Genomic DNA, 26,717 nt, shown 5'->3' with positions numbered 1-26,717 from the left:
GTGTGTGTGTGTGTGTGTGTGTGTGTGTGTTTGCATCACACTTAAGAGATGAATTACAGGCTAGGCACAGTGGCTTACGTCTGTAATCCCAGCACTTTGGGAGGCCAAGGCAGGCGAATCACAAGGTCAGGAGATCAAGACCATCCTGGCTAACATGGTGAAACCCCATGTCTACTAAAAATATAAAAAATTAGCTGGGCATGGTGGTGGGCGCCTGTAGTCCCAGCTACTCAGGAGGCTGAGGCAGGAGAATGGCATGAACCTGGGAGGCAGAGCTGGCTGTGAGCCAAGATCACGCCACTGCACTCCAGGCTGGGCGACAGAGTGAGATTCCATCTCAAAAAAAAAAAAAAGCCGAATTACAAGACAGGACACCAAGTCCTTCACCCACCTGCAGCCCAGCCTTGCAAGCTGTGGGGGCATGGCCTCCTGGCATGGGCGTGGCAGGGCAGAACAGCCTGGCTGAGGAAAGTGCAAATCCTGCTCTGCAACTGCTGGCTCCTTGGCCTTGGGAAGTCAGCACCTACTCCCCAGGGTTTTTGAGAAGGTGGTGTGACTTAGTGACTGCAAATGCAAGATGTGCCTTGCCCTCCACTGAACATGTGCTGTGTTGGCACTGTTATACTGTTTTCTTCATTGCTTGCACTTTTGACTTTCACTTTCTGCTGTATCCATTCCTAGACCCAGGACTGGGTTCCTCCCCACCTCTTTTTTTTTTTTTTTTTTTTTTTTTTTTTTGAGACGGAGTCTCGCTCTGTCTCCCAGGCTGGAGTGCAGTGGCCGGATCTCAGCTCACTGCAAGCTCCGCCTCCCAGGTCCACGCCATTCTCCTGCCTCAGCCTCCCGAGTAGCTGGGACTACAGGCGCCCGCCACCTCGCCCGGCTAGTTTTTTGTATTTTTTAGTAGAGACGAGGTTTCACCGTGTTAGCCAGGATGGTCTCGATCTCCTGACCTCATGATCCACCCGTCTCGGCCTCCCAAAGTGCTGGGATTACAGGCTTGAGCCACCGTGCCCTCTCCACCTCTTTTGTTACTCCCTGAGGAACCAGCTCTGAACTGTGAATCCCTGGGGTCCCACATGGAGCCCTTCCTCAAGTGTGCCATGATGACCCCACCTCAGGACAGGCACACCCAGGTGGCTGAGAAACAGGGCAACATGCAGAGGGAAAACCAGGCACCAGGTTCTGGGATTCAAAGGCAAATTTGACCTAAGCAGTTCTTCATCCAGCAAGGCATTAGGTTGAAACCGCTGTCTGCTCCTCTGCAGCTAATCTCTGCAGGCTTCCCTGCTGATTTTGGGATCCAAACCTTCTCTCTTAAGGGCTCTCACCACTCCCCCAGGGACAGTGCCCTCTGTCACACCAGGTCCCCTCTCCTGGCCTTCCTTCCTGACATGGCCTTTCCCCTCTCCCAGGCAGCCCCTCATGCTCACCTGATGTGATTCACTGAATCACCCCAGGGCCTCACACACTGCCCACTCCATAAACATGTGACCTGAAGTGGGTTTATTACTTACAGACTGGCTGTGAGGGACAATAGAAGCCTAGGTTTCAGGACAAGCCAGTCCTCCAAGCCTCAGGAAAGCTGTCTAGAGTGAATGGACTCTCATCTGTTTGCTCCACTTGTACCACAACTAAGAGACCCTGCAGAGCAGCGGGTGCTGGGTGTTATGCTCCAAGGTAGTGGGAATTGCTGGGCTAAAACATTGAAGAACACTCTGATTCTAGGGGAAACAAGAACAGAGCCTGGGCTGTTTTGGTCAGTTCCTTCTTATCTCAGGATGTTGCATTTTCAGCACATCCTATAGTTATTCTAGAGAACTATAAGTAAAAAAGTGGGAGCCGAGCATAGTGGCTCACGCCTGTAATCCCAGCATTTTGGGAGGCCGAGGTGGGTGGATCACCTGAGGTCAGGAGTTTGAGACCAACCTGGCCAACATGGCTAAACCCCATCTTTACTACAAATACAAAAATAAATTAGCTGGGCGTGGTGGCAGGTGCCTGTAATCCCAGCTACTCCAGAGACTGAGGTAGGAGAATTAAGAGAACCCTGGGGGTGGAGGTTGCAGTGAACTGAGATCATACCACTGCACTCCAGTCTGGGCAACAGAGTGAGATTCTGTTCAAAATGAAAAAAAAGGTGGGGAGAACTGCATTGGTCCAAGCCACCCAGAGAACTGTCCTGCAAGCAGCATTAAGCTGGTTTCTGTTACATACAAGGAGTGGCTCTTACTGGCTCTTGGTCATGATCTGTGTCATACAGAAGGATTTGGCAAGCCACAGTTATAGGCAAAAGCCATGTCTCCAGGATGAACCACATGGGTACTATGTTCATAGCAGCCAGGACCCTGGAAACCACAATCCTGTATACCTCTTATTGATGGCAGTGGTGGCCCGTCTGAAGTGGCTGCTGCCATTACACTGGCTGTGGCAAGGAGGTGCAGCCAGGGCTGCACACTCTGTGGAGCCAGCAGGAGCTGGGGACAAGTGACCCTGCTCATTCAGAGTTGGTGATGCAGGAGTTCCCTGGATGCAGCTGCAGCCACCCAACTCTTGGCTATAGAGCCAAGCCTCCTGCTCCGTGGAGCGAACAGAAGCCCCACCCACTCTGGGCACAGCTGTAGCTGCCCAAGCTGTGACTGCAGACCCAGGCATCCTTGCACCCTTGGGGGCCAGGGAAGGCCTCCCCTTGCAGGATTGAAAATGCCTGCTCCCACTACCTGGCTTCTCCTTGCTGTTGGCACCCCCTCCAATCTCAGAGCAAAGACCAGCTAAGCCTGGGTGCTGTCACAACCCAGCCGGGTGTGCACCTGCTTGAGGCAGTGCTGACACACCAGCCCCCTGCCACCTCAGCACCCTCCAGACTTTGGGCCCTGATGAGCATAGGAGGGAAGCTGATGGGGGCCTCAGGACAGCTTAGCACTGGCCTGCAGGCACCCCTTGGCATCTACAGCCTTGGCACCATGAGAGACAGCAGGAGGCAGACAGGTTATGGGGTAGAAGTGGGCGGGTCCCTGGTGAGGCCCCACCTTCAGGCCAGGGATGTCCTGAAGGCTGGTGGCCAGGATGGCAGTCCCGTGGACCATAGTGGGAACTTGTGATTCCTTTTCCAGCCCACCTGTGGCCGTCCATGGACCAATCAGGGTGGAACTTCCTCCCCTCTGAGGCCCATAAAAGCCCCAGGCTCAGCCAGAGCTGAGTAGACATCAGGATAACCAGCTACAGAGAAGAGCCACCCATTTCAGAGACTCCTCTCTGCTGAACACTCAACATGATGACCTGCTGCAGGGAGGAGCTACCCATTCTGGGGCTTCCCCTGAGCTATTCTGTCACTCAATAAAGCTCCTCTTCACCTTGCTCATTCTTCACTTGTCTGTGTACCTCATTCTTCCTGGATGCGGGACAAGAACTCAGTACTTGCTGAATGGCAGGGCTGAAAGAGTTGTAACACAAACAGAGCTGATACATGTCCCTTGCTCCCCATGTTGCAGATGAAGAGAAGGAGAGAAGAGCTTCAGCCGTTCAGGGATCTGAGACCTGGGAGCTCCCCAGGCCAGGGCTTTGACTCTCTCATTGGGGCCTTGTGGTTGCTGGAGTCTTCAAGCTTCTGGGCACCACTGTGTTCCCTGGTGGCAGCTGTGGAAGCTGCTTGTAGTGTCCCTAGTTCAGCCACAGCTTCACAGAGAGCTGGTGCCCATGCCTGCACTTAGAACTGCCCATCCTATTGCAGCATCTTGCATGCCTAACTGTGCAGTGGCCAGACCCCATGCTCACTTGCTCACACACCCCTCACTACTCCATGCCTGGCTCACCCTTGGCAGGCATGGAATCCAGGCTGGTGGCATGAGCTGAGTGCAGCCTGCCAGACCAAATGAGTGGAATGATTCGCTCAGTGAGTGGAACAAGCCCAGTGGTCCCAAACAATCTTGGGCAATGGCTCCACCCTCCACAGAGGTATCTGGCCAGAAAAGTGACACCCCAAGGATCCTGCAACATTATTGGTTCTCAGTGAGGGATCCCAGCACCAGGAGCAACAGCCTCACTGGGGAACTTGTTGAAATATAAATTCCCAGCACCAAGTCAAGCACTCTGAATCAGAAACCTGAGTGGAGCTGGCAATCTATGCTTTTTTTTTTTTTTTTTTTTTTTTTTTTGAGATGTAGTCTCGCTCATTGCCCAGGCAGGAGTGCAGTGGTGCGATCTCAGCTCACTGCATGCTCCACCTCCCGGGTTCACACCATTCTCCTGCCTCAGCCTCCTGAGTAGCTGGGACTACAGGCGCCTGCCACCATGCCCAGCTAATTTTTTGTATTTTTGTAGAGATGGAGTTTCACCATGTTAGCCAGGATGGTCTCAATCTCCTGACCTCGTGATCCACCCACCTCGGCCTCCCAAAGTGCTGGGATTATAGGCGTGAGCCACCGTGCCTGGCTGGCAATCTGTGTTTTAATGAGACTTCCAGGAGAATTGATTCATACCAGCATTTGAGACCTAAGGGGTGCCTAGACACCCTGGGCAGCTTTCCTGAGCCTTGGGAGTACCATCCACTGATTGACTGGGGCCATCAGCCCCTCTACTCCAACCTCCTCATATCCACCTCCAGCCTGTTTCTGAAACTGTTTCCAAGAGGCTTGTCCTGAGTTTACAGCGAGGCTTGTCCTACCATCTTCTCCCATCCCTGGAACTGCTCCTCATCAGTTCTTTTCCTGCCATGGAAGCCCTGGGATATGGAGACACTCCTGCCCTTCATGCAGAGCATCTAGATGCCACTGCAGGGAGTGAGACCAAGCAGACTGCTGCACTCTGTTCTGGGTGCCCCTGACTGACTGCAGCTTCATCATCATAAGCTCAGGACAAGGTGGTCACACTGACCAGACCTGGTCCAGTATTCATCCTATTGAGCCATTTCCCACCCTGGTGGCTTCTCTGGTAGGTGAATGGCCTGCAGGTGACCTGACTGCATCCTGTTTCCCAGTGGCTGCCCCCCTGAGCCTGGAAAACAGGGAATGTGGAGGAAGCTGCCCATCCCACCCACAGGTCTGCTGGGTTGGACACCAGCTCCTTTCTCCACAGGAGCCTCCTGAAGACTTCAGAAGCAGACTCCAGAAAAGCATATGTAATCTTGGCCTTAGTGGGGTTTCCTGGGTCCAAAAATATGTGAAATTGAATCTGATATAGTTTGGCTGTGTCCCCACCCAAATCTCATCTTGAATTGTAGCTCCCAGAATTCCCATGTGTTGTGGGAGGGACCTGGTGGGAGATAATTGAATCATGGGGGTGGTTTCTCCCCATACAGTTCTCATGGTAGTGAATAAGTTTCACAAGATCTGATGGTTTTATAAGGGGAAACCTCTTTTCCTTGGCTCTCATTCTCTCTTCCCTGCCATCATGTAAGATGTGACTTCCTCCTCCTTGCCTTCTGCCATGATTATGAGGCTTCCCCAGCCATGTGGAACTGTTAGTCAATTAAGCCTCTTTCCTTTATAATTACCCAGTCTCAGGTATGTCTTTATTAACAGTGTGAGAACAGACTAATATTAATGTGTGTGAAAGCAAAAAAAAATTCATTTTTCTGCACATGCATCAAATTATCCAAGAAATCTACAAGTTCAGATAGGCTACAAACCCTTTCTTGAAGGCAACCCTCAGTAACCTCTTGAAGTTTCCTGGATGTAAATGAGAGATCATAATCCATAATTATTAAAGGGAAGGAGATGTGGGCAAAGAATGTAAAATGACAGCTCACTGACTACAAAATGCATACCTTAAAAACATGAAAACAATTTAACTTCATGAGGAAAGAAGTGCAAACTAAGGAAGGGCTGGGCCATCCTGGGTCAGAGCCAGCAGGTGGTAAATTGCAGAATCTTTTCACTTAAAATACAGTCTGTAAGTGACTTCATTTTGACCGAAAAAAATATCTACATTTAGATACACATCCAGAGGCCAGATAAATAGCTTCTCAGCTCTCAGAGATGTTTAGACTCTGAGCCCTCTTTCATCCACGAAGTTCACTTCCACCCACTCAGCCTTCAGAGAAAAGCTGCCTCTCCCTCCTCTGAATAATTTCACTCTGTCTCCCACCTGTCACTCTTAGTCCTCTTTCTCCTAGGTCTGTCCCCATCGGAACCTAAGTTTCCAGCGTCAGTGCCACTTCCTCCTCAAAGCTGCCTCGCTCCTCAGTGCCTGGTCTGGCTCTGAGAACCGCTCATCAAGTTTAATGAAATCCTTGTGTGCACACCTGAAATTTAGCCAGTGGCTGCACTGATGGCAGGTGTTTTGACTTTGACAACGTTACAACACACTGTGTTCCTCTCGGACCTCATTGTCAAACGGGCTACACAAAACTGACCTCACAGGTGGTTGTGAGAAATGGAAGAATGCATGTAGTAGTGGTCACTTGTATCATTATAGTCATTGCAAGGGTGGTTTCAAAGCTTCTATTTCCTGCCGCAGAGATATGCGCTGGCCCCTTTACCAATGGATTGCTGTATGGCCTTGGGCCATTCTCTCTGCTCTCTTGGCATCAGGCTTTCTATCTATAATATGGGTGTTTCACTAACATGTGATATCCTTTGAAACAGACTCTGATTTCCCTTCATATTCCCTGCTTCACTCTCCAAGAGGAAGAGGGAAGGGGCCCTCCCACCCTGACTCTGGCCTTCAGGATGTCACAAGGTACTCTGGACTGTTTGTAAACCACCCCCAACCTATTCATATGCTAAAGCTTAATGAGATGGTATTAGGAGGTGGGACCTGTGGGAGGTGATTAGGTCATAAGGGTAGAGCCTTCATGAATGGGATTGGTACTCTCATAATGGGCTGAAGAGAAAAGGGCTTCCCTATCTACCACGAGAAGAAAAAGCTAGAAGCTGCCATCTATAAGGAAGCAGGCCTTAGGAGATGTGGAATCTGCCAGTGCCTTGATCTTGGACTTCCAGCCTCCAGAAATGTGAAAAATAAATTTCTGTTGTTTATAAGCCATAGAAATTTATGGTATTTTGTTAAAGCAGCCCCAGTGGAATAAGAGAAAAGGTGGGTGGAGTTTGGGTTCACCTACCTCCAGACACTGCCTTTGGATGAGGGCTCCTGCCCCTCCCACTTGAATCAATCCCTCCTTAAGGAGGACATTTTACCTGACATCTCCAATCAGCGCCCAAGTGAGGCTCCCATCCTGCAGAAATCCCTGACCTGGCTCTGATGAACCCTTTCCTTTCAAAACCAAACCGCGGGAGAGCAGGGCTTTTGACGAGTCTCGACAGAGCCCACTGAGCAGTCTGCCAGTGTCACCCGTGCTATGCAGAGCTCCCACCTATTGTCAAAGGGCCCCACATTCACTCTCTAATCAAAGTTCCCTTTTGTAAGATCCCTTGGTCCTTTCTAACTCCCAGAGACTATGGGAACCCCTACACTTTGCCCAGCAGTCTCCCCTATTGATCTCTCACAAACCCCACCTGCTACCAAACTCCCCTTCTGGGACCGTTGTTCAGCCCTGGTTTCCATGGGCTACTTCTCCCTGATGCTCTGCCCCTTGCAACTTGCTGTCAGAAAAACCTCCCATCCTCTGCCTCCATTTCTGCCACCTCTGATTAATACCCTTGCCCCATCATTCTTTTTCTCAACACGAATGTCCACCCAATGCATGCTTCTCCTAAACATTCTGCCAATTTCTTGTTTCTGCCAGGCTGATTCCCATTCCAAGGATTTCCCTCGTTAGTTACATGATGCCCTAAGCTCCCACCAGCCCTCTCACCCAGACCCTGCCTCCCACCAGCTCACCCTGCTCCAGCTCAGCCACTGGGAGCTCATTAAGTTGGCTTCTGACCTTTTTGACACACCAACATCCTTCAGTTTGTAGCAATTTCCTTACTTTCTGGCACTACAAGATGCTTCAGGCTCCTCTTATGTATTTGCTACCCTAGCCCTAGACTCAGCCATTTCTCCAAGGAGCTCTGGTTCCTTTTATTGGAGAATGGTTTTAGAAACCAAGATCTGGGAGCTCAGTGTGCACACTAATGCTGGGATGTCATTGCTTTGGGGCATACTAGGCAGAGCTAAGACACACACATACGTGCGCACACACACACATTTTGACTCTAATCCAGCACCACAGTGTTCATTCTAGCTTCCCCACCTTGCTCACTGTGACTTCTCTCTCCAACAGTGAGAAATCTGACTCTCACTATCCATGACTCATTTATTCAATCTTAATATGCAAGTAAAGCCATCTCTGACTTGTTAGTGCATACCCCTTGGAAAAACAAATTCACCAACTAGAGTACAATGTTTGTGGACAATTCCTTTCATCCTTAGTCTTTTCGTTTCTAGTCATAATATTACTTTCCAAAGTTACTTAGGCCAGTTTCTTTTTTCTTCACCTGCTCCAGTGATGTTATATCATACATTTATAGTTAAGTTAGGTCATTTGTTACAAGCTGCATTCCATCCTGGGATTCTCCAGACATCTTGGCTAATTTTTAAATTTTGCATACATTAAAGTTCCCACTTCATCATGTATGGTTCCATGGGTTTGATCAGGATATAGTCATGTAAGCACCTCCTCAGTATGATACAGAACAGTTCCATCCCCTTAAAATTCTCCTATGCATCCTCTATGTAGTTAATCTTTCCTTTTCCTCAGCCCCTGGCAACTGCCAATCTGTTTTCCATCCCTACAGTTTTTCATTTTCTGGAATGTAATATAAACAGAATCTTTTGGGGATGACTTTTCCCTTAGCAAAATGCATTCAAAATCCATCCATGTTATAGTGTGAATCAATAGCTCACTTCTTTTTATTGTCAAATGATTTTCATTGTATGGATACCACAGTGTGTTCATCCATTCATCTGTTGAAAGACATCTTGGTGACTTCACTTTGGGGTAGTTATGCATAAAGCTGCTATACATATTTTTGTGTGAACGTAAGTTTCAAATCAGTTGGCTAAATAGCTAGGAGCACAGTTTGCCATATTAAAGCTCAGTAAATAGTTACAAAGTAAACACACTCATCAGCTAGCACCAGCAACAGAACAGCCCTCACCCAGTTATACATTCCCTCCTCCACAAAAGTCACAATTATCTTCACTTCTGTTGCCACACATTAATTTTGCCTGGGTTCAAGCTTTGAATGGATCAACTGATATGTTCTTCTTTGTGTCTGGCTTCTTTAGCTAAGTATCCTCTATGTTGGTGCATGTGTTGGTTATTTTCATTGTTCTATATAGTTCCATTGCAAATATATATTACAGTTTTGTCTTTAGGTTTTTGCTGGTGGATGTCTGGGTTTTTCCCAGTTTGGATAATGCTATGAACATTTCTTTCTTTCTTTTTTTTTTTTTTTTTTAGAAGGAGTCTCATTCTGTTGCCAGGCTGGAGTGCAGTGGCGCAATCTTGGCTCACTGCAACCTCCACCTCCCAGGTTCAAGTGATCCTCCTGCCTTGGCCTCCCAAGTAGCTGGAACTACAGGTGCGTGCCACCAAGCCCAGCTAATTTTTTGTATGTTTAGTAGGGATGGGGTTTCATCATGTTGTCCAGGATGATCTCCATCTCTTGACCTCGTGATCCACCCTCCTTGATCACCCAAAGTGCTGTGATTACAGGCATGAGCCACCACACCTGGCCAAACATTCTTATATGCCTTTCTGTATCTACTTCTGTTGCTGGCTCACTGGGTAAGTGCATGCTCAGTAATAATAGACATGCTGAATCATTTCCAAAGCATTTATACCAATTTAAATTACCAATAGTGCCTTATGTTTTAACAGGAGCCCTCTGGCTGCTTCATTGAGAACTGACTGTTCAAGGGCAAAGGTGGGAGCAGGGAGGCCAAGAGAAAGGTTTCACAGTCATCCATGTGTGATTGCATGGGGCACAGCCCAAAGGGGTAGCAGCAGAAGTAGTGACAAGTGGTTGGATTCTGGTTGTACTTCAAAGGTAGAGTCAACAGGAATTTTCTGATGGATTGGAAATGGAGGATAGAAAAAGCGAACAGACAAAGGTGTGTGGGAGGCACTTTGACTAATCATCTTTATGGATGGAATTGCCATCAACTGAGATCATAAGACTGCTGAGCAGTTGGTTTGAGAGGGAAGATCCTGAGTTCTGTTTGGCATATCACTTTGGAAATGTCTATTAAATATCCAAATGGATATGTCATGGAGGCAGCTAGAGTTCAGGTTAGAGGTCTGAGTCATTGATAAAACTTTGGGAGTTGTTGGCAAATGATAGTGTATTGGTCAGAGTCTAATTAGGAAAGAGAAGCCCCACAGTCATTTGAACAGGAAACGTGTATATAAAGAAGTGTTCATTGCAACAGGGAAGTGGAGTAACCAGGCACAGACTAGTAGGAAGTATAGAAGGAGCAACCACTAGTCTAGGGCTGAGGTAGAGAGCCCAGGAGAGTCCTCTCCTCTTAGTGCACCTCCCTTGCACCTCATCAGAGGAACCCAGTCATGGTCCTCTGCATGTCAGGAGAGTCACTGGTGCTATGTCACTGGAACTTACTAGAAATACTTCTTTAGGTGCTGGGGAAAGGAGTGGTGTCTCAGAAGAGTTACTCTATAACAAAACTGCCTGGAGCTGGTGGGAGGAGTGGGACCTGCTGGGCACTGGCCACTGGGTTTCTGGAGAAGACCCCCACCTGCAGGAGCCAGGCCAAGCAGCACAGGAGAACCAGGAACAAAGACTGCTTTCGCCTGCAAGGTCTCTCCATTGCTCTCTACTGACAAAACCTAACATCATGTCTGAGGGAAATATTTAAACAGCCCAGTTCAGTTTTTGCAGAGCAGGCAATGAAGAATGAGTTTATAGCAGAGATGCAATAAATTGATAACTGTATTAGTCCATTCTCTCACTGCTATGAAAAAGTACCTGAGACTAGGCAATTTATAAGAAAAGAGGTTTAATTGGCTCACTATTCTGCAGGCTGCACAGGAAACACGACAGCTTCTACGGAGGCCTCAGGAAACTTTCAATCATGGTGGAAGCTGAAGGAGAAGCAGGCATATCTCACGTGGCTGGAGCAGGAGGAAGTGGGGGGCGGGGAGGTGCTACACACTTTTGAACAACCAGATCTTGTGCGAACTCTATCACGAGAACAGCACTAGAGGAATGGTGCTAAACCATTCATGAAGACTCTGCTCCATGATCCAATCGCCTCCCATCAGGCCCCACCTCTAACATTGGGGATTACAATTCCACATGAAATTTGGGCAGGGACAGACCCAATACATAACAATTACTGACACAGATGGAATATAAAACTGAGACAGAATGAGATCATCCAGGGAATAAGTATAGACACAGAAGAAAAGAAAACTGAAGCCCGAAACCTATGGCCTTGCTCTAATTTAAACAGGTGAGAGCAGGGGAACCAGCAAAGGCAGCTGAGAAAGAGCATCCAGGGCTGCAGGTGGAGTCCTGTGAGACAAGTGAATCAAAGAGAATAGGAGAGGGGCCAGAGTATGTATTGACAGTTCTTTTTTGAAGTTTTGCTGCAAAAGGGAACGTAGAAAAGGTGCAGGTCCTGGTATAGGAAATAGGGTCGAGTAATTTCTGTGTTTTGAAGATGACAGAAATAGCTGCATGTTGTGTGATGATGAGAAGAGTCCAGTAGAAAGGAAAATACTGCTGATGTTAGAGAAAGGATAGGCTGGCTGGAGTGACACCCTGGAGCAGTAAGAGATGATGGGATTCAGCATAATTTCCTGGAGATCCATTCAAGTTGGTACATATACCACAGTTCATTCCTTTTTATTGCTGAGTAGTGCTGCATTATGTGGATGTACCGGTTTGTTTAACCATTCATCTAAGATCAAGCTGGATTGTTTTCAGTTTGTTTTGTTTTGTTTTCAGACAGGGTCTTGCTCTGATGCCCAGTCTGGGTGCAGTGGTGTGGTATTGGCTCACTGTAGCCTCGACCTCCTAGGCTCAAGTAATCTTCCCACATCAGCACCCCCAAGGAGCTGGGACTACAGGCATGCAGCATCGTGCCTGGCTAATATTTTTTTATTTGTTTGTTTGTTTTATAGAGACAGGATCTTGCTGTGTTGCTCAGGCTGGTCTTGAACTCCTGGCCTATTTTCAATTTTTGCCTGTTAGAATTGAGCTACTATGAACATTTGTATACAGGTTTTTGTGTAAATATGCACTTCCCATTTTTCTGGGAAATAAATGCCCAATAATGCAATTGCTGGGTCATATGGTAATTGCACAGTTTCATAGGAGACTGCCAGAGTAGTTGGGCCATTTGATGTTTCTACCAGCAATTATGTGAGTGATCCAATTTCTTTACATCCTTGCCAATGTGTGGTGTTCTCGTTGTTTATTCTAGCTAGTCTAATAGGTATGTGATATTTCATTGTGGTTTTAAGTTACACTTCCCCAGTGGCTAATAATGGTGAGCATTTTTTCATGCGTTTATTTGCATTTTTATATCTTCTATACAGATAAAAAATGTCTGGGGATGTCTTTTTTTTTTTTTGCACTTTTAAAAATTGGGTTGCATTGGGTACTGTGAGTTCATTATATATTTAACTCCATTGTCAGATGTGTGATTTGCAGATACTTCTCCTAGTCTGTAGTTTTCATTTTCTTAACGGGGCCTTTCACAGAGCAAAAGTTTTTATTTTTGATGAAATCCAATTTGCCAGTTTTTTTGTTTTTTGTTTTAGGGAATATGAAACTTGTATCAAGTCTGGGAATTATTTCCTATTCTTTGATCCTGAAGTTTTTCTCCTATGTTGTTTTCTAAAAGTTTTACAGTATTTTTTGTTTTCTCTTTACACCCATGATCTATTTTGATTTTTTCATTTTATAAGAAATGAGGCTTAGGTCAAGGTTTGTATTTTCGCCTGCGGTTGAATAATTTTTCTAGCACCATTTATTTTATTGAATTGCTTTTGACTTTTGTAAAAAGTTAGTTGAGCATCTTTGTGTGAATCTGTTTCTGGGTTCTCTTGTATTCCACTGACTTCATGTATCAATCCTTTGGCCAGTACGACCCTTGCTGTCTAGGTTCCTGTAGCTTTATAGTGAGTGTTAATGTTGAGTAGAGTGACTTCTCTTACTTTATTCTTCTTTTTCAAGATTGGTTAAGCTATCCCAAGGCTTGTGACTTTCCATATAAATTTTAGAATAAACTTGTTTATGTCTACAACAACTTAGCTGGGATTTTGATAGGGATTGCATTAAACCATAGATCAGTTTGAGGGGAGAATCTTTTTCTATTTTGAGTATTAAAATATATGAACACAGTATATTTACTCATTTTAGTTTTTTATTTCTTTCATCAGTATTACAATTTTCAGCATACTGGTTTAGAATATGTTTTGATAAGTTTAGACCTAAGTATTTCATTTTGATTGATTTTCATTTGTTTATCTTTTATCCTGCTAAACTCATTTATTAGTTGTAGAAGGATTTTGTTTTGTTTCGTCTTTGTAGATTGCCTGGTATTGTCTACACAGACAGTTGTGTAGAAAACATAGAGACAGTGTTATTTCTTTCTTTTCAACCTGTATGGCTTTATGGCTTTTCCTTCTTTTTTTTTTTTTTTTTTAATGAAATGTTTTGGGGGTAGTGATGGGGTCTCACTATGTTGCTCAGACTGCTCTCAAACTCCTGAACTCCAGTGATCTGCCTGCCTCAGCCTCCCAGAGTGCTGGGATTATAGGCGTGAGCAACCACACCCGGCCTTCTTTCTGTTTTAAATGTTTCTGCCTTAATTCAGTGACTGGACTTTTAGTACAATGTGGAGTAAGAGTGCTGGGAGTGGACTTCCTATGTTGTTCCCAATCTTTTCACTGTTATTTATTTATTGTCATGATTGGATGTTGAATTTTGTCTAATGCCTTTTGGTGTCAGTTGATATGATCATCTGGATATGGGTTTCATTCTTTACTCTTTTGATATAGATTACACTGATCCTTTTATTTTTTGAGACACAGTCTTCCTCTGTCACCCAGGCTGGAGTACAGTGGTGCGATCATGGCTCACTGCAGCCTTGACCTCCTGTGCTCCAGTGATCCTCCTTCCTCCACCACCCAAGTAGCTGGGACTACACTTGTGTGCTATCATGCCTGGCTAATTTTTTTTTTTTTTTTTTTTTTGTAGAGCCGGGTCTTACTGTGTTGCCTAGGCTGGTCTTGGCTTCAAGGGAACTCTTGGCTTCAAGGGGTCCTGCCACTTCAGCCTCCCAAGCATTAGGTTTACAGGCAGGAGCCATCGCATCTGGCTTGATTAATTTTTTGAATGTCAAAGCAGTCTTGTATTCCTGGAATAACTCTCACTTGATCATGAATGAAAATGAAGATACAACATATGGAAATATGTGTGTTCTTTGTTTTTTCTTTTCATGTCAGATGGTTAATGTGCTAATGTTGTAACAAGGGTCAAGGGTGGCATATCCCACATATATGCATGAATACCCAGTCATCACACTTATGAACTATGAAAAGATCGCCATGTGAAAATTTTTAAACAAATCTTTTTATGTGTTGTTGGATTCCATTTGATAGTATTTTGTTGAGGACTTTTTCATTCATGAGCGATATTGGTCTGTGGGTTTTTTGTTTTGTTTTGTTTTTTCTTTTTGTGGGGGTACTGTCTTCATCTGATTTTGGCATTGGGATAATACTAGCCTCATAAAAAGAGTTGCAAAGTGTTCCCTATTCTGTTTTCTGGAGGAGTTTGCATAGAATTGGGATGAATTCTTTAAATATTTGGTGTAATTCTGCAGTGAAACCATCTGTGCCTGGAGATTTCTTGTTCCAGAAGCTCTTAATTACAAATTTTATGTCTTTAATGGTTATAAGACGATTCAGATTATCTATTTCATCTTGCCTGAATTTTGGTAGTTTATGATTTTCAAGGTATTTCAAGTCCTGTTAGGGAAGTGGAAGTTGCACTGAGTGCCTTGAAGAGACCAGCTTGAGTAGTCTGAGGGTGATGTTTAGAGTATTTGCTTAACACTCTTTAACGGCTGCGGGAGCCTTTTTGATAACCCCTGTTTTATTCGTGATGTTGTTGGTTTGTGTCTTCTCTGTTTTTATCTTTGTCGTAAAATTTATTAGTTTTGTTGATTCTATTCAAATAACCAGCTTTTTCTTTCATTGCTTTTCTCTGTTTTTCTGTTTTCAATTTTATTGATTTCTGCCCTTTATTTTTTATTTATTTAGTTTTTTTTTTTTTTTTTTTTTTTTTGAGACCGAGTTTCACTCTTGTTGCCCAGGCTGGAGTGCAATGGCACGATCTTGGCTCCCTGCAACCTCCGCCTCTGGGTTCAAGTGATTCTCCTGCCTCAGCTTCCCGAGTAGCTGGGATTACAAACATGCACCACCACGCACAGCTAATTTTTTGTTATTTTTTGTAGAGACGGGTTTCTCCATGTTGGTCAGGCTGGTCTCAAACTCCCTACCTCAGGTGATCCACCCGCCTTGGCCTCCCAAAGTGCTGGGATTACAGGCATGAGCCACCGCGCCCGGCCAATTTCTGCCCTTATTATTTCTATTCTTCTGTTTGGGATTTGTTAATCTTGAAGTTTCTTAGGTTATTGGTTTATCTTTTCTCATTTCTAATGTGAGCATTTAGTGCTTAAGTTTCCCTCTCTGTACTGCTGTGCTGTACCCCACAAATGTTCATGTGTTGTATTTTCATTCATATTTCCTTTGGGACTTCTTTTTGGCCCATGCATTATTTATATATATGTTGTTTTAATTATCAAGTATTTAGAGAGTTTCCAGTCTTTCTGTTATAGATTTCTAGCTTGATTACATTATGTTCTGAGAACATATTCTTATGATTTGAATTCTTTTAGATTTGCTGTGATTTCTTTTATTGCCCCAAATGTATTTCATCTTGGTAGATTTCTGTTGGCTTTAAAAATGTGTGTATTTTGCTGTTGGGGAGTGGGGTGTTGTACAGATGTCAGATTTTGCTGGTTGACTATTCAGATCTTTTGTAAATCCTTGCTCCTTTGCTGCCTAGTTTCACTCTGTCACTTATGCTAGAGTGCAGTGGCACGAACATGACTCACTGCAGCCTTGACCTCCTAGGCTCAAGCAGTTCCCCTGGCTTAACCTCCTGAGTAGCTGGTACTATAGGTGTGTGCCGCCATACCTGGCTAAATTTAAAATTTTTTGGAGAGACAGGGCCTTGCTATGTTTCCCATGCTCAAACTCCTGGCCACAAGCAGTCCTTTGTCTTGGCCTCCCAGAGTGCTGGGATTACAGGCATGAGCCACTGCGCCCAACCTCTGCCTAGTTTTAACAGTTGCTGAAAGGAGGATGTTGAAGTAGATGTCTTCTTGGTGGGTTAATCCTTTTGTCATTAAGCAGTTGTTATGGTCACTTCCTTTTCACGCCATTGGTGAAGGAGGGGTCCCTGCCCTAAAGTGTAGGAGATGGCTGAACACAACACCTGGTGTGGATGGATGAGTTTGACAGCAGTGTTTTAGTCACATATACCCACAGCTCAGAGGAGGACACTGAATGCCACACAGGGTCAGATGGGCACCGTACTCTGTAGCGGAGTGAGGGCTGGGGTCTGAGGAGGCAGGCAGGCTTGGTAGTAACAAGAGCGCACAATGACTAATGGTTCCTGAGGGGGAATGCAGTTGGCTTGTTTGAATAAATTCATGGGCTGGCAGACAGGTGAAGTGAAACTTCTTAGGCTGAGGTGCAGCTGCTCTGGCTGATAAAAGAACTAGCCAGGTGGGGAGCCTTTCCTGCTGGGTGGCAGGGTAGGAGCTGTCTGACAGAAACAGGAAAACCCATGGCTAGGCCTTTGGGGCCCTGTAAGGCTCAAAGATGTCAAGGCAGCATAGGAAATTTTATATCTTAAAATTCAGCGAAGACCCTCTCTCCAGCTCTGGTAAATTATTTTGCTTGAAGTCTACTTCATGAGATATTAATATATTCATTCCTGCTTCCTTAAAAAATTAATGATTATATAAGATATCTTTCTCCACTCTTTTACTTTCAGCCTACTTAGGTCCTTAAGTGAGTTTGAAGTTTCTTATGAACAGTATCTAGTTGGGCCATGTGTTTATTATAGGCTCTTCATCAATCTGTCTTTTGGTTTATTTAGACCATTTACATTTAAGGTGCTTATTGTTACATAATTGCTTATATCTGATGTTTTTATTATTTGCTTTTTTGTTTCCTTTTTCTTTAGCTCCATCTTGATCTATTTCTGTATAATGTTGTTGCGTGTACCTCTTTGTATAGTCTTAAAGTGTTTGCTCTGGATGTTACAATATGCGTTGTAATATAGTAGTCCACTGGTACCAGTATTTACCACTTCAAAGTGTGGAAACCTGCCTTGCATTTATGTCTCTTTACCTTTTCCACTCTTATAAATCACTGGCTTGAGTATTAGGTGGTGGTATAGTTTTTGTTTGAGTCGTCAAATGTGATTTTAAGAACTATGGATTGTCTAGTGTGTGGTTTCCACATTTCTGGTCTTTCCTTTGTCCCTCCTCCCATAGTCCCATATTCATCCCTTCTGCATAAGAACTTTCTGTAGTCATTTTTTTATTTTGATTTTTTTTGTTTTAATTTTTTGTGTAGTGGAAATGACAGTAGCCACTTTTTAGCATTTCTAAATTTACCAGTGACAAATTCCTATATTCTCTTCCTCTGAGAATGTCTTTATTTCTCTCTTCATTTCTGAAGGGTAGTTTCATGGGATATATAATTTGTAGCCAACAGGTTTTTTTGTGTTTTTTTTTGTTTTGTTTTTAAGCACTTAAAAATGTTGTGCCACTTCCTTCTGGCCTCCATGATTTTAGAGGAGAAATACACTGGCATTTGAGTTGGCGTGTCCCTGCTGGCATTCTCCCTTTTTTGATCTTTGTTTTTAGTTTTGAAAGTTTAATCAGTGTTGCTTTCTTTTGGTATACTTCCAGGTTTGCTCAGCTTCTTGAATCTGTAAGTTTATATCTTTCACCAAATGTGGGAAGCATCAGGAATTAGTTATTTGCATGCTTTCGCAGCTCTGGTCTCCTATGGGACTCAGATAACATAAATGCGGGGTCTTTTGTTATTGTCCCACAGGTCCGTGCAGCTCTGTTCATTTGTTTTCAGGTTATTTTCTCTCTGTTTTTCAGACTGGGTGAATTCTGTTGATCAGGTTTCAGCTTCTCTGATTCTGTCCTCTGTCATCTCCACTTTTACTCAATAGAGCCCATCCAGATAGATTTTTTTTTAAAATTCTGTTACTGTATTTTATATTTCTGTAATTTCCATTTGATTCTTCTTCAGTTTCTTTGCTGACATTTTCAGTTCTTTGTTTGTTGCCATAGGATTTGTGGTTGCTTGTTGAAGCATTTTTATACTGGCTGCTATAAGCGATGATGGTTCCAACATCTGCCTATGTAATTTTTTTATTTTTGCAGGCAGTCCTGTTTCGGTTTAGTCTATAGGTCCTGGTCTACTTTGTGGGCTGTAATTCCATTGACAATTTAATTTCAGAGCCTTCATGGTGTTATTTTGGTCTGTTTGGCGTATCTGGTATCACTGGGGTTCTCCCACCAGTCCCTGCTGATGCCCACCTGAGGGAACAGGGGAGCTGCCCCAGGCTGGGCCACCTGCTGCAGCTAGGTGGGTGGGGAATGGTGGTTGTCTTGGTGTGTGGAGCTGGTTTTCTTGTTGTGGGGAAGATCTCCTTTGATCTGGGAGGACTGAGTCTGCCTGGGTTGCCTTCTATTGCTACCTTGGGAGTTGGGAGACTCTGGGCCTGGGTCACCTTCCTGTTGGATGAGGTCCAAGGAGACACCTGGCCACTATACATTCCCTAGTCCTAGAGTCTGTCAGCAGCCTTTTTCTTTCCACCTTTCAGAATTCTCCACTGATCGTCTCCTGTCTAGGTAACCTAGAGTTTAGGTTACACTTTTTAGGGGGAATAATGTGTTATCTTCTCTAGATCAGAAATCCTTAGTGGTGGTTTTGGGTTGTAACTGTGCTAAAAGGAGAATTGGCGTATTTGTGAAGTCGAGTCTTTCTTTTGAAATGACAACATATCATTATTCCGTAGATAATATTTACAACACCTACTTCCTTGGGTTGAAGAATGTGGTTAAGCTTAGGAAAGTACTTAATGCAGTGCCTGGTGTGCAGAGCACATACGAGTGTTGGTGGTGATACTATTCCTTTCATCCTTTTGTAGCATATTAAAGCTTTTCTTCTTTTTTTTTTTTTTTTTTAAAAATAAAGTTCCGGTGCATTTCTTGTTAGGTTTATTCCTATTTTATCCTTTTTTGCTTTTATTACAAACAGGCGCTTCCTATCTATTATAACTTCTACCTGGTTCTTTGGCCCTTAAGTGAAAATGTTTTAATAGCCTTCTAAACATTGCTCTCCCAAATGAGTTTTAACTTGCCTGTTTCTTTTGTTTTCCTTTTTTTGAGACAGGGTCTCACTCTGTCACCCAGGCCAGAGTTCAGTGATGCAATTATGGCTCACTGCAACCTCTGCCTCCCAGGCCCCCAAAGTGCTGGGTTTACAGTCATGAGCCACTGCACGCAGCCTTACTTGTCTATTTCTTTTAAGAATGGGAACTGTAATTGAGCCCAGAGCTCCAAAAACAAATGAAGGAATGAATGAGTGAATAAGCTCTTCCCATGGGTTTGGTGTGGTTTGGGGCTCTACTCTTTTTTTTTGGGGGGGGGGGTAGGCAGGGATTCTTTTATTTTTTATTTTTTTTTTATTTTTATTATACTTTAAGTTCTAGGGTACATGTGGATAACGTGCAGGTTTGTTACATATGTATACTTGTGCCATGTTGGCGTGCTGCACCCATCAACTCGTCAGCACCCATCAACTTGTCATTTACATCAGGTATAACTCCCAATGCAATCCCTTCCCCCTCCCCACTCCCCGTGATAGACCCTGGTGTGTGATGTTCCCCTTCCCGAGTCCAAGTGATCTCAATGTTCAGTTCCCACCTATGAGTGAGAACATGCGGTGTTTGGTTTTCTGTTCTTGTGATAGTTTGCTGAGAATGATGGTTTCCAGCAGCATCCATGTCCCTACAAAGGACACGAACTCATCCTTTTTTATGGCTGCATAGTATTCCATGGTGTATATGTGCCACATTTTCTTAATTCAGTCTGTCACTGATGGACATTTGGGTTGATTCCAAGTCTTTGCTGTTGTGAATAGTGCCACAATAAACATACGTGTACATGTGTCTTTATAGCAGCATGATTTATAATCCTTTGGGTATATACCCAGTAATGGGATGGCTGGGTCATATGGTACTTCTAGTTCTAGATCCTTGAGGAATCGCCAAACTGTTTTCCATAATGGTTGAACTAGTTTACAATCCCACCAACAGTGTAAAAGTGTTCCTATTTCTCCACATCCTCTCCAGCACCTGTTGTTTCCTGACTTTTTAATGATTGTCATTCTAACTGGTGTGAGATGGTATCTCATTGTGGTTTTGATTTGCATTTCTCTGATGGCCAGTGATGATGAGCATTTTTTCATGTGTCTGTTGGCTGTACGAATGTCTTCTTTTGAGAACTGTCTGTTCATATCCTTTGCCCACTTTTCGATGGGGTTGTTTGTTTTTTTCTTGTAAATTTGTTTGAGTTCTTTGTAGGTTCTGGATATTAGCCCTTTGTCAGATGAGTAGATTGCAAAAAGTTTCTCCCATTCTGTAGGTTGCCTGTTCACTCTGATGGTAGTTTCTTTTGCTGTGCAGAAGCTCTTTAGTTTAATTAGATCCCATTTGTCAATTTTGGCTTTTGTTGCTGTTGCTTTTGGTGTTTTAGACATGAATTCCTTGCCCATGCCTATGTCCTGAATGGTATTACCTAGGTTTTCTTCTAGGGTTTTTATGGTATTAGGTCTAACATTTAAGTCTCTAATCCATCTTGAATTAATTTTTGTATAAGGAGTAAGGAAAGGATCCAGTTTCAGCTTTGTACTTATGGCTAGCCAATTTTCCCAACACCATTTATTAAATAGGGAATCCTTTCCCCATTTCTTGTTTTTCTGAGGTTTGTCAAAGATCAGATGGCTGTAGATGTGTGGTATTATTTCTGAGGACTCTGTTCTGTTCCATTGGTCTATATCTCTATTTTGGTACCAGTACTATGCTGTTTTGGTTACTGTAGCCTTGTAGTATAGTTTGAAGTCAGGTAGCGTGATACCTCCAGCTTTGTTCTTTTGACTTAGGATTGTCTTGGCAATGCGGGGTCTTTTTTGGTTCCATATGAACTTTAAAGCAGTTTTTTCCAATTCTGTGAAGAAAGTCATTGGTAGCTTGATGGGGATGGCATTGAATCTATAAATTACCTTGGGCAGTATGGCCATTTTCACGATATTGATTCTTCCTATCCATGAGCATGGTATGTTCTTCCATTTGTTTGTGTCCTCTTTTATTTCACTGAGCAGTGGCTTGTAGTTCTCCTTGAAGAGGTCCTTTACATCCCTAGTAAGTTGGATTCCTAGGTATTTCATTCTCTTTGAAGCAATTGTGAATGGAAGTTCATTCATGATTTGGCTCTCTGTTTGTCTGTTACTGGTGTATAAGAATGCTTGTGATTTTTGCACATTAATTTTGTATCCTGAGACTTTGCTGAAGTTGCTTATCAGCTTAAGGAGATTTTGGGCTGAGACAATGGGGTTTTCTAAATATACAATCATGTCATCTGCAAACAGGGACAATTTGACTTCTTCTTTTCCTAACTGAATACCCTTGATTTCTTTCTCTTGCCTGATTGCCCTAGCCAGAACTTCCAACACTATGTTGAATACGAGTGGTGAGAGAGGGCATCCCTGTCTTGTGCCAGTTTTCAAAGGGAATTTTTCCAGTTTTTGCCTATTCAGGATGATATTGGCTGTGGGTTTGTCATAAATAGCTCTTATTATTTTGAGATACGTTCCATCAATACCCAATTTATTGAGCGTTTTTAGCATGAAGGGCTGTTGAATTTTGTCAAAGGCCTTTTCTGCATCTATTGAGATAATCATGTGGTTTTTGTCTTTGGTTCTGTTTATATGCTGGATTACATTTATTGACTTGCCTATGTTGAACCAGCCTTGCATCCCAGGGATGAAGCCCGCTTGATCATGGTGGATAAGCTTTTTGATGTGCTGCTGAATCCGGTTTGCCAGTATTTAATTGAGGATTTTTGCATCGATGTTCATCAGAGATATTGGTCTAAAATTCTCTTTTTTTGTTGTGTCTCTGCCAGGCTTTGGTATCAGGATGATGTTGGCCTCATAAAATGAGTTAGGGAGGATTCCCTCTTTTTCTATTGATTGGAATAGTTTCAGAAGGAATGGTACCAGCTCCTCCTTGTACCTCTGGTAGAATTCAGCTGTGAATCCATCTGGTCCTGGTCTTTTTTCCGTTGGTAGGCTATTAATTATTGCCTCAGTTTCAGAGCCTGCTGTTGGTCTATTCAGGAATTCAGCTTCTTCCTGGTTTAGTCTTGGGAGAGTGTAAGTGTCCAGGAAATTATCCATTTCTGCTAGATTTTCTAGTTTATTTGCGTAGAAGTGTTTATAATATTCTCTGATGGTAGTTTGTATTTCTGTGGGGTCGGTGGTGATAACCCCTTTATCATTTTTTATTGTGTCTATTTGATTGTTCTCTCTTTTCTTCTTTATTAGTCTTGCTAGCGGTCTATCAATTTTGTTGATCTTTTCCAAAAACCAACTTCTGGATTCATTGATTTTTTGGAGGGTTTTTGTGTCTCTATCTCCTTCAGTTCTGCTCTGATCTTAGTTATTTCTTGCCTTCTGCTAGCTTTTGAATGTGTTTGCTCTTGCTTCTCTAGTTCTTTTAATTCTGATGTTAGAGTGTCAATTTTAGATCTTTCCAACTGTCTCTTGTGTGCCTTTAGTGCTATAAATTTCCCTCTACACACTGCTTTAAATGTGTCCCAGAGATTCAGGTATGTTGTATCTTTGTTCTCATTGGTTTCAAAGAACATCTTTATTTCTGCCTTCATTTCGTTATGTACCCAGTAGTCATTCAGGAGCAGGTTATTCAGTTTCCATGTAGTTGAGCGGTTTTGATTGAGTTTCTTAGTCCTGAGTTCTAGTTTGATTACAGTGTGGTCTGAGAGACAGTTTGTTATAATTTCTGTTCTTGTACATTTGCTGAGGAGTGCTTTACTTCCAATTATGTGGTCAATTTTGGAATAAGTGTGATGTGGTGCTGAGTAGAATGTATATTCTGTTGATTTGGGGTGGAGAGTTCTATAGATGTCTATTAGGTCTGCTTGCTGCAGAGATGAGTTCAATTCCTGGATATCCTTGTTAACTTTCTGTCTTGTTGATCTGTCTAATGTTGACAGTGGGGTGTTGAAGTCTCCCATTATTATTGTATGGGAGTCTAAGTCTCTTTGTAAGTCTTTAGGGACTTGCTTTATGAATCTGGGTGCTCCTGTATTGGATGCATATATATTTAGGATAGTTAGCTCTTCCTGTTGAATTGATCCCTTTACCATTATGTAATGGCCTTCTTTGTCTCTTTTGATCTTTGATGGTTTAAAGTCTGTTTTATCAGAGACTAGTATTGCAACCCCTGCTTTTTTTGTTCTCCATTTGCTTAGTAGACCTTCCTCCATCCCTTTATTTTGAGTCTATGTATGTCTCTGCATGTGAGATGGGTCTCCTGAATACAGCAAACTGATGGGTCTTGACTCTTTATCCAGTTTGCCAGTCTGTGTCTTTTAATTGGAGCATTTAGCCCATTTACATTTAAGGGTAATATTGTTATGTGTGAACTTGATCCTGCCATTATGATATTAACTGGTTATTTTGCTCGTTAGTTGATGCAGTTTATTCCTAGCCTCGATGGTCTTTAGATTTTGGCATGTTTTTGCAATGGCTGGTACCGGTTGTTCCTTTCCATGTTTAGTGCTTCCTTCAGGGTCTCTTGTAAGGCAGGCCTGGTGGTGACAAAATCTCTAAGCATTTGCTTATCTGTAAAGGATTTTATTTCTCCTTCACTTATGAAACTTAGTTTGGCTGGATATGAAATTCTGGGTTGAAAATTCTTTTCTTTAAGAATGTTGAATATTGGCCCCCCACTCTCTTCTGGCTTGGAGAGTTTCTGCCGAGAGATCTGCTGTTAGTCTGATGGGCTTCCCTTTGTGGGTAACCCGACCTTTCTCTCTGGCTGCCCTTAAGATTTTTTCCTTCATTTCAACTTCGGTGAATCTGGCAATTATGTGTCTTGGAGTTGCTCTTCTCGAGGAGTATCTTTGTGGCGTTCTCTGTATTTCCTGGATTTGAATGTTGGCCTGCCCTAGTAGGTTGGGGAAGTTCTCCTGGATGATATCCTGAAGAGTGTTTTCCAACTTGGTTCCATTTTCCCCCTCACTTTCAGGCACCCCAGTCAGACACAGATTTGGTCTTTTTACATAATCCCATACTTCTTGCAGGCTTTGTTCATTTCTTTTTCTTCTTTTTTCTTTAGGTTTCTCTTCTCGCTTCGTTTCATTCATTTGATCCTCAATCGCTGATACTCTTTCTTCCAGTTGATCGAGTCGGTTACTAAAGCTTGTGCATTTGTCACGTATTTCTCGTGTCATGGTTTTCATCTGTGTCCATTCGTTTATGGCCTTCTCTGCATTCATTATTCTAGTTATCAATTCTTCCACATTTTTTTCAAGATTTTTAGTTTCTTTGCACTGGGTACGTAATTCCTCCTTTAGCTCTGAGAAGTTTGATGGACTGGAGCCTTCTTCTCTCATCTCGTCAAAGTCATTCTCCGTCCAGCTTTGATCTGTTGCTGGCGATGAGCTGCGTTCCTTTGCAGGGGGCGATGCGCTCTTATTTTTTGAATTTCCAGCTTTTCTGCCCTGCTTTTTCCCCATGTTTGTGGTTTTACCTGCCTCTGGTCTTTGATGATGGTGACGTACTGATGGGGTTTTGGTGTGGGTGTCCTTCCTGTTTGTTACTTTTCCTTCTAACAGTCAGGACCCTCAGCTGTAGGTCTGTTGGAGATTGCTTGAGGTCCACTCCAGACCCTGTTTGCCTGGTTATCAGCAGCAGAGGCTGCAGAAGATAGAATATTGCTGAACAGCGAGTGTACCTGTCTGATTCTTGCTATGGAAGCTTCCTCTCAGGGGTGTACTCCACCGTGTGAGATGTGGGGTATCGGTCTGCCCCTAGTTGGGGATGTCTCCCAGTTAGGCTACTCAGGGGTCAGGGACCCACTTGAGCAGGTAGTCTGTCCATTCTCAGATCTCAACCTCCGTGTTGGGAGATCCACTGCTCACTTCAAAGCTGTCAGACAGAGTCGTTTGTGTCTGCAGAGGTTTCAGCTGCTTTTTGTTGTTGTTGTTGTTGCTGTTGTTGTTAGCTGTGCCCTGTCCCCAGAGGTGGAGTCTACAGAGACAGGCAGGAGTCCTTGAGCTGCTGTGAGCTCCACCCAGTTGGAGTTTCCCAGCCGCTTTGTTTATCTACTTAAGCCTCAGCAATGGTGGGCGCCCCTCCCCCAGCCTCGCTGCTGCCTTGCGGGGGGACTGGTGTGCTAGCAATGAGGGAGGCTCCGTGGGCGTGGGACCCTCCCGGCCAGGTGTGGGATTTAGTCTCCTAGTGTGCTCGTTTGCTAAGATCCTTGGTAGAGCGCAGTATTGGGGTGGGAGTTACCCGATTTTCCAGGTGTTGTATGTCTCAGTTCCCCTGGCTAGGAAAAGGGATCTGGGGCTCTACTCTTAATCTAAATGCTATGTTTTATATAATCTAAGATTTCCCCTAGGTGTGTTACACGATTGTGTTGTGTTGAACTTACATTGAGACTCCTTTTCACATGTGCTGGTATCAGCGTGGGGCTTTTCTATTCACTCTTTGAACTATTCGTTTGGGGGACACAGATAGACCTCTGTGTCTTTTGAGTGTCCATTGGTTGGGTGCAGTGGCTCATGCCTGTAATCCCAGCACTTTGGAAGGCTGAGGAGGGCAGATCATGAGGTCAGGAGTTTGAGACCAGCCTGGCCAATATGGTGAAATCCTATCTCTACTAAAAATACAAAAATTAGCCAGGCCTGGTGGCGGGTGCCTATAATCCCAGCTACTCGGGAGACTGAGGCAGTAGAATTGCTTGAACCCGGGAGGTGGAGGTTAAAGTGAGCCAAGATCATGTCACTACACTCCAGCTTGGGTGACAGAGCGAGACTCCATCTCCAGGAAAAAAAAAAACAAACAAAACAGTATCCATTATCTATACTGGAAAAATTGAAATTGGGATTTTGACTAAGTGTGGAAATGTGGATTGGGTCCATTTAGTTTACCTAAACAGATGATGAAATACTAATTGTTTTACGAAACATTTCCTAGTGCAGTTTTGCCTGTGTGTGTAGTGACGGGAACAGTGAGAATGAGGCTTGGAGCGTGGAGTGCGCTGTGGGCCTGTGGTGGGTGGGGCCAGCAGCACCTGCATGCCTGGCTCACGGAGTAGCCTTTGGGTGTTCTTTTCCCAGAGGAGCTCTACGGTGACTTTGAAGACTTGGAAACAGGGGATGTGCACAAGGGAAAATCAGGTCCCGATACTCAGGTATGACTTTGCTGTGGCTGGCTGTTCTTGGTCATTGTGTTCTGAGAGAGGCCCACATTGAGAAATGCAAATCTTACTTGTGATGTGTGAAGATTGCAGACTGGATGGATAGATTCCTTCCTAAAGGGTGGGGATGTGGGGACCAAAGAGAAGCTTTCTTGTTTACTTGTTAAGTTTTGGATAACAATTACTACC

At 43.9% G+C, this 26,717-nt stretch overlaps 1 protein-coding gene and 1 non-coding gene across 2 annotated transcripts in view; one reads left to right on the top strand and one right to left on the bottom strand.

The window, feature by feature from the left end:
- Positions 1-12,700: 12,700 nt before the first annotated feature.
- Positions 12,701-26,717, top strand: part of LOC123566823 (ribosome biogenesis protein BMS1 homolog) — a 31,457-nt gene continuing 17,440 nt past the window's right edge. The window contains 1 exon segment of the mRNA XM_065520552.2: positions 12,701-26,522. The gene's annotated coding sequence lies outside the window, so the exon portion shown is untranslated.
- On the bottom strand, positions 14,357-14,460 carry LOC123571629 (small nucleolar RNA U13). Its single transcript, XR_006695789.1, has one exon. It is a non-coding gene; the product is annotated as a small nucleolar RNA U13 (small nucleolar RNA).

This window comes from Macaca fascicularis, chromosome 9 (assembly GCF_037993035.2).
Source record: "Macaca fascicularis isolate 582-1 chromosome 9, T2T-MFA8v1.1".
Classification (NCBI taxonomy): domain Eukaryota; kingdom Metazoa; phylum Chordata; class Mammalia; order Primates; family Cercopithecidae; genus Macaca; species Macaca fascicularis.
This window is presented reverse-complemented; position numbering and strand designations above follow the sequence as displayed.